Genomic DNA, 7,500 nt, shown 5'->3' on the forward strand with positions numbered 1-7,500 from the left:
TATTTTCAACCTTTTCATTGGTTATGTAATAAATGCTGTCCACCATGTAAGGTCACCTGTTTATTCTTCTACATCTTTTCTAAAATCGAAAAACGGCGCATGCGGGGAAAAGCTAATCGAATCTCATTTTGCATATTCTTTCAGCTGATTTTGCCGCTAATCGAAAGAACGTTCGGATTGAGAGAGGGGAGGAAGGGCAGGAGGACGTAATTTACACTCTGTGATGATATACATGTCTAAATAAACTTTGAAATCAATCCGAGAAATTTAGATCGCGAGACAAAATCCTACCCTGACAAGTGGCCACGATCTCTCCGCCGCAAGACTGGGCCCATTACGAAAGTGCAATTACTGAAGTCCTCACTAAACCTCGCCCACCCAACCCGAGCAGCGCTGGTTCAATCTCCCTCATAGTTTATACCTCGCAGGAGACACCGCGAAAACAACGAGTCGCCCTTCAAATGCCCAGCCGGCCCATCCGCTCGCCTCAGACTACGCCGCTCACTGCGATTGTGTCGATTTGGCGGTTTTATTTTGGGTATCCCCGGTTAGATGCCCTCCTCCCCTGCCCTCCTAGATGCTTGCCTAGTCGTGCTTCTACCTGTGCCACAAGAGGAAGGGAACCAGCGCTCGTGGTCAACTAGAAGAGGGTGGGGGTGGGGGCACGTGGAAAAGAAAAAGAAAAATTCATATTTCGATTCCCCTTTAGGTCAACTAAAAGGTGGGAGGGGTTACATGACGGGGGGAAAAAAAGGAATGTTATATCTCGAACCCCAGATAAATACAAGTTCTTCACACCGGATGTCTCGAAGCCCGCGAGGCTGACATCAAATGCGTGACATTATTGCTGCTTGCCGGTCGTGTCGCTGACCACGATTCGGCGTCAACAAACCGACCCATTCTACTTTTGGTTCATTATATCACCTTTTCTCCTTGGCTTTTACGTTTGTGACGAGACCAAAGTAAAATCTCTTCACCCAGGATGCTGTGCAGATCTACTCTTCTACTAATTTCACTATCGCTTGCCGGTTAAAAATAATCGTAATCATAGCATCATTATATAATGGACGGAATCGTTCTCACTGGCTGGCTGATGTAACTGTTGCATCAAGGGAATGACAACAGCCAACAACCTTCCCTGTTCCTGGCAGTGACTGCATTCCTTTAATCTACGTCTCTGATGTACCCGAGAGAGTTTTTTTTATCTTAAGAATCCACTGATGCAACCGCTCCCCCCTAAAACACACACACACACACACACACACACACACACACACACACACACACACACACACACACACACACACACACACACACACACACACACACAAATAATAATAATAATAATAATAATAATAATAATAATAATAATAATAATAATAATAATAATAATAATACATAAAACAAAATTAAGTAAATAAAAGAGTACACGTAAATGGTCCTTTCCCAAATGAGTCTGCATGAGGGAGCAGGGCAGGGGAAGTACGCGAGGCAGAACACAGTGCCCAACTCCACCTCTGCTGAATTCGCAGACCTCGTGGATATCTGCTCATTTAGAAGGTTGCTCTTCTTTCTCGATCTCCACCCCCCCCCCCCCCTACGATACCTTTTGAATCTCTCTCTCCCTCTATATATATATTATCTATTCTTTCTCTCTTTATTCTCTCTCTCTCTCTATATATATTTTTTTTTCTTTCTCTATTTATTTCTCTCTCTCTCTCTCTCTCTCTCTCTCTCTCTCTCTCTCTCTCTCTCTCTCTCTCTCTCTCTCTCTCTCTCTCTCTCTCTCTCTCTCTCTCTCTCTCTCTCTCGTTTAGAGTAGCTGATTCCATTCGCCCCTTATCAGTGATACTATCAACGCTTTATACCTGACAATCTCACCCATAAAAGGAAAGACCCGGTACGTAATTAAAGAACGATACACACGGATGTACACAAGACTGCGCTCACTACTGTTTCGAAATCCTGTCTTGTATCGGTCAACACCTGGAACTCAAAACAACACACTGTCGGACTCGGACCTACGCAATACCTCTTATTAACTGGGTGTTATCGGAGTTAACATGATCACTTATCCAATCTACGGCTGTCAAGTTGTCCTGAACAGAATACATGCTCACTTTAGCCTGGCTGTAGAGTTATTACGCGAGCGCAATGAGGGATATTTCTATTTAACCTTCGTTGGGTCCTGGGGCAGGTTTCATATCGTTTTCAGTCGCTCTAACATTTTCCATTTCAAAGCAAAATGCATAAATCTGATGAGCTTTCCATCAACAATATACCTTAGATTTATTGTGACCATTTTTACTTCTTTACTCTGCAACACAGTTCAACAGAGCTTCTCTTTACCTACTTTTCTCCAAACTAGTCATTTGCAGGATATCAAGTACTTCTGCGCAGAGAGACTGTGAGAAAGGCATACCCTCAAACTGATAGGCTTGTTACAATACAGTTTTAAGAAATCATCATCAACAATATTGATGATGGTACCAATAATAATAATAATAATAATAATAATAATAATAATAATAATAATAATAATAATAATAATAATAATAAAAATATTGATAATAATAATAATAATAATAATAATAATAATAATAATAATAATAATAATAAATTATTAATATTAATATTAATATCAATAATAATAATAATATTAATTATAATATTAATAACAATATCAATAATAATATTAATATTAATATTAATATTAATATTGTTATTAATAATAATATTAATAATAATATAATTTTTAATATTAATGTTAACATTAATAATATTAACATTAATAATAATAATAATAATGATAATAATAATAATAATAATAATAATAATAATAATAATAATAATATTAATATTAATTATCATTATTATTACTGCTATTATAGTTATAATAACAACAATAATTAAAATAATAATAATAATAATAATAATAATAATAATAATAATAATAATAATAATAATAATAACACTAATAACACTAATAACACTAATAACACTAACAATAATAATAATAATAATAATAATAATAATAATAATAATAATAATAACACTAAAAACAATAATAATAATAATAATAATAATAATAATAATAATAATAATAATAATTATTATTACTATTACTATTATCATTATCATTATTATCATTATTATTATCATTATTATTATTATTATCATTATTATCATTATTATTATTGCTGTTGTGGCTGATACTAATATTTTTGTTATTATTATTGTTATCATTATTATCATCATTATTATTATTATTATTATCATTATTATTTTTATAATAGCACTAACAACAATAATGAGGATGATGACGGTGACGGTGACGGTGACGGTGACGGTGACGGTGACGGTGACGGTGACTACTACGGTGACTACTACGGTGACGGTGATGATGAAAATGATAACAATGACGACAATACCAACAATAATAATAAAAGTAATAATAATAATAATAATAATAATGATAATAATAATAATAATAATAATAATAATAATAATAATAACAACAACAAGAACAATAATAATAATTATTATTATTATAATATGTATAACAATAATGACAATATTATTATTATTATTATTATTATTATTATTATTATTATTATTATTATTATTATTATTATTATCATCATCACCATCTCTCCAAGTGCAAAACAAAGAAGTACAAACAAGTAAACATTTGGCCTAAATACCTGTGACATCACTAGACCTCCTGTTTTCTATGACTGATGCAATACTAGCTTCAAACTGCATGTCACAAGTGGAGAAAAATGTGCCATAATAAATTATCTCAGCATCAGACTAGGATGAATGTACATAGGCATGTGTCAATAGGAAAACATAAGTTTCTGATCGTTCTTGCTTAGCTTTGTAATCCCTATCCTCTATTAACCTGATGCGCTTTTATTTACAGCACATTCTAAAAACTGTCAATAACGTAAAGCCTAAAACATTATCAATATACTGTCTACTTTCCATTTTCACATGTACAGTATGCTTACATTATATGTATATAGATCTATGAAGAATTCTATATAGATCTATATAGAATTCTACGTGTGCCATTAAAACTATCTTATGACTCTCAAAATACTAATTAATATTTGTATTACCATTGCATCCTGAAGCTGGTTGCTGACACTACGTAAGAGAATCCTATAGGCACTTTTTGCAAGTTACTTCCTTATTTACATCCCTATAAATATGAATTGATTTATCATTATCTACATGCATTCAAATCACATTGTATTTCATATCATGTATACTATGCAATGTGTAATAAGGGAACCATATTTGTAGTTTTGGTATGAACCTTAGTGCTGGAATAATGGTTTCATAACAATGTTGTATATATATTATAATGATATATACACTTATATTTTGCTATGGCAACAGGTACATGTAGAAGCCTAATAGATTCTATACCCCTTTCAAGCCAATTCTTGTAATATATAACCCTTGCTAAATTGAGTCCAAATATAGCTTCTAAGATTTCATTTCAAATTCATTTCTTAACTTTCATATTAAATTCTATTTTTTTCTTACTTTATACATACATATGTGTAGAAAAAAATCAATAGACTATGTACTCATCAACAAAGGTACACTCACACTTACACTAACTCATGTTCATGCATGCGCACCCGCACACACACATGCTTCATGTTGTGAATATCATACTCAATTTGATTACTCACTACCAATGGTATCAATCAGTCTTCTCATTACATTAGTAAGTTATGTTATTTATGAACTTTTTTCCTTTTTATCAATGTCTAGAACTGCTCTTTTTGCTCTTTACTAAGACATTTTGAAACAAAAGTAAAAATATTGACTTGTTTGGTAAGATATACATTAAAAAAGCTTTGATTTTGTTCTTACAGGTTACTAATACCCTACTACTGATCATATACCCAGTACCTACGGAGTCTGCACAAAGTATCCTTTAAATTTTTGTGTTTAACGTTTAAACAATTTGATGTGCATCCCATACATCTTTCAGAAATAGGCAACTTCGAATTCATCTAACCTAAATATGAAACTAGGTAACAAAAGTAGATCTCATTTTCTCTGTTTCTAGAAAATATCATTATCTACATGCATTCAAATCCCATTGTATTTCATAGCATGTATACTATGCAATGTGTATATCTAAGTTCTAATTCTTATTCTCTCATCATACATGCATTTATATTTAGGGTAAATATTTAATTTCTTCTGCTTCAAGAAAACATCTAAATCCATCTACTATTTCTTATTCTCCCATCTTACACACATTTATATATATGGTAATTTTTCTTCTGCTCCAAGAAAACAACTAAATCCAGCTATTCACATTTCTTATTCTCTCATCATACACATATGTGTTCATATGGTAAATATTACTATTTACACATTGTTTTTTCTTTTCCTGTAATCATACTAGCTGTATTCTATCAAAATTTACCAAAGTGATCCACAAATAACCAGAGAAACCTACAAGATCTATAAGAATATAAGTTTAAGAGTTCTATTTCACCTTTGCTTGAGCACCAACATGTGCAGTGCCCTCATCGGCCAGTAATGGACACTCAGTCACCCAGGTAACATCAAACACTTTAATCTATATGTGAGTGCGTGTGCAAGTGCGTGTGCGTGTGCGTGTGCGTGTGCGTGTGCAAGCGCGTGTGCGTGTGCATGTGCATGTGCGTGTGCGTGTGCGTGTGCAGGTGCGTGTGCAGGTGCGTGTGCGTGTGAGTGTATGTGCGTATGCGTTTAGGCGAATACACATTTGTGTAGATATTGATAGAGATATATTACTTTTTAGACTTTCTTCTCCTCTATGGGTATTCGAAATATCTGCTATAATAAGAAAACAAAAAGAAAATTCTTTACTAAAATAATTTATAACATATTTCCAGATTTTCATGCTGAATAACCATGAAGAAAGTTTTTCACGATACCTCAATTGACTATCTCCTAACAACCATTCCTAATTAGCAAGGTAGATGAGAGACGAGGTGAAGAAAAGTGAAAAAGAAATCATGTGCACTTTGAAAAAAACTGATGGAAACACAGTTTAAGGGAAATAATAAAGATTATATTCTTATCAAATGTGCAACAAGACATAGAGGGCCATAAATGTAGCACATGTTAGAGAGAACTAAAGAAAATATAGCAAGCATATACAATGAAACATTACTTCCTTAACAACTGCAATAATTTCTGGTAAATCTCCTCATACAGAAAGCATAGTTTGACCAAAAATAATTACAACCTTCACTTACAAATATGTAGAAAAAAAGGTTCCCCTCAAATAAGTCCATCTCCATACAATTTAATCTTAAAGCATAAGCCCAACATAAAGTACAATTAAAATTCCTAATTAGTACATCAAACCACCGGTAGAAACGGACACCAAACATATGTTACATTATGTTATTTCACTCTTACTGAGTGATACATACGAATAAAACTATTTTTTTTGTAAAGCTGTAAATGCTGAAACCTTATATTTAGGAGTAATTATGGCTTAACAACAATAAAAACAATGCTCTACATAAACTGAAGATCAAGGGGAAAAATATTAATAGACCTTGACACTTGTCAAGAAAACTTTTCCTTGACCAGTGTTATATTTCTCTTAAACCATAACACTCATACAATATTGTAACCTTGGCTAAAAAAGAAATCGCCTTCACAAACGTACCTCCATGTTTCGCCATTAATCTAGGGGTCATCGTGAACTGATTTAATTAGCAGAAAAAGGGACATTTTCTCTCCACTTCAACCTGCCTGCGTGTAAACAACCCAGTCTTACCAACCTTTCCGAGCAGAGCGATTACCAATTCGTGTTTCTTGTTTAATATTTTCTTTCCCCTCGGAAGATACTAAATCGTGTGATATTCAAATAATAGCATCGCACACTTGATTCCGTGCGAATAAGTTGGTTTAGAGAGGGTAGGTTAGCTCTTATTCGACGCTGTTTCCCTCGGGTCTGCGTGTGGCAAGCCTGATAGGGATATGGAGTGTGGTAACCTTTGCGGGTTTCGAAAGGGAAAGGGGCGAACTTAAATCACAGACATTATCATATATTTTCTTTCAATTTAATACTCTATTTCGCCATGCGAGGAAGGGATTTGCGGAGGTCCATATTATGCCATGATAAATAATTTTAACATGGTTGAGACAAATGTCTGTTGCCATGGAATTAAACAATCATTTGTGGTAACATTTATAGCAAATAGTCCATGACAGAACGGGAGCAAATACAAAACCAGTTTATCCTTAAATGATCCTTTTAAGTTTACATGCACTAACCTTGAGCCACCTTGCACCTGGCAACTTCTTTTAATATATCAGTTCCTCAGTCTGGCGTCACAGACATTGTTTTATAGGATTTGTCTAATTCATCACTAAATATGCTCAATTTCATGTATTGTGATCCATATAGATAATTAAAATACATCCTATGACCTATATTTCCTGTAGTTTTTATAACCGTAAGAC

The 7,500-nt window shown here is 33.5% G+C and overlaps 1 protein-coding gene across 2 annotated transcripts in view; it reads right to left on the reverse strand.

Annotated features, from left to right (window-relative positions):
- Positions 1–6,834, reverse strand: part of LOC125029628 (solute carrier family 41 member 1-like) — a 45,051-nt gene extending 38,217 nt beyond the window's left edge. For both annotated transcript variants that reach the window (XM_047619613.1, XM_047619611.1), the window contains exon 1: positions 6,701–6,834. The gene's annotated coding sequence lies outside the window, so the exon portion shown is untranslated. The remainder of the gene's footprint in view (positions 1–6,700) is intronic.
- Positions 6,835–7,500: the final 666 nt, after the last annotated feature.

The sequence above is a fragment of the Penaeus chinensis genome, chromosome 10 (genome assembly GCF_019202785.1).
Source record: "Penaeus chinensis breed Huanghai No. 1 chromosome 10, ASM1920278v2, whole genome shotgun sequence".
Taxonomy (NCBI): domain Eukaryota; kingdom Metazoa; phylum Arthropoda; class Malacostraca; order Decapoda; family Penaeidae; genus Penaeus; species Penaeus chinensis.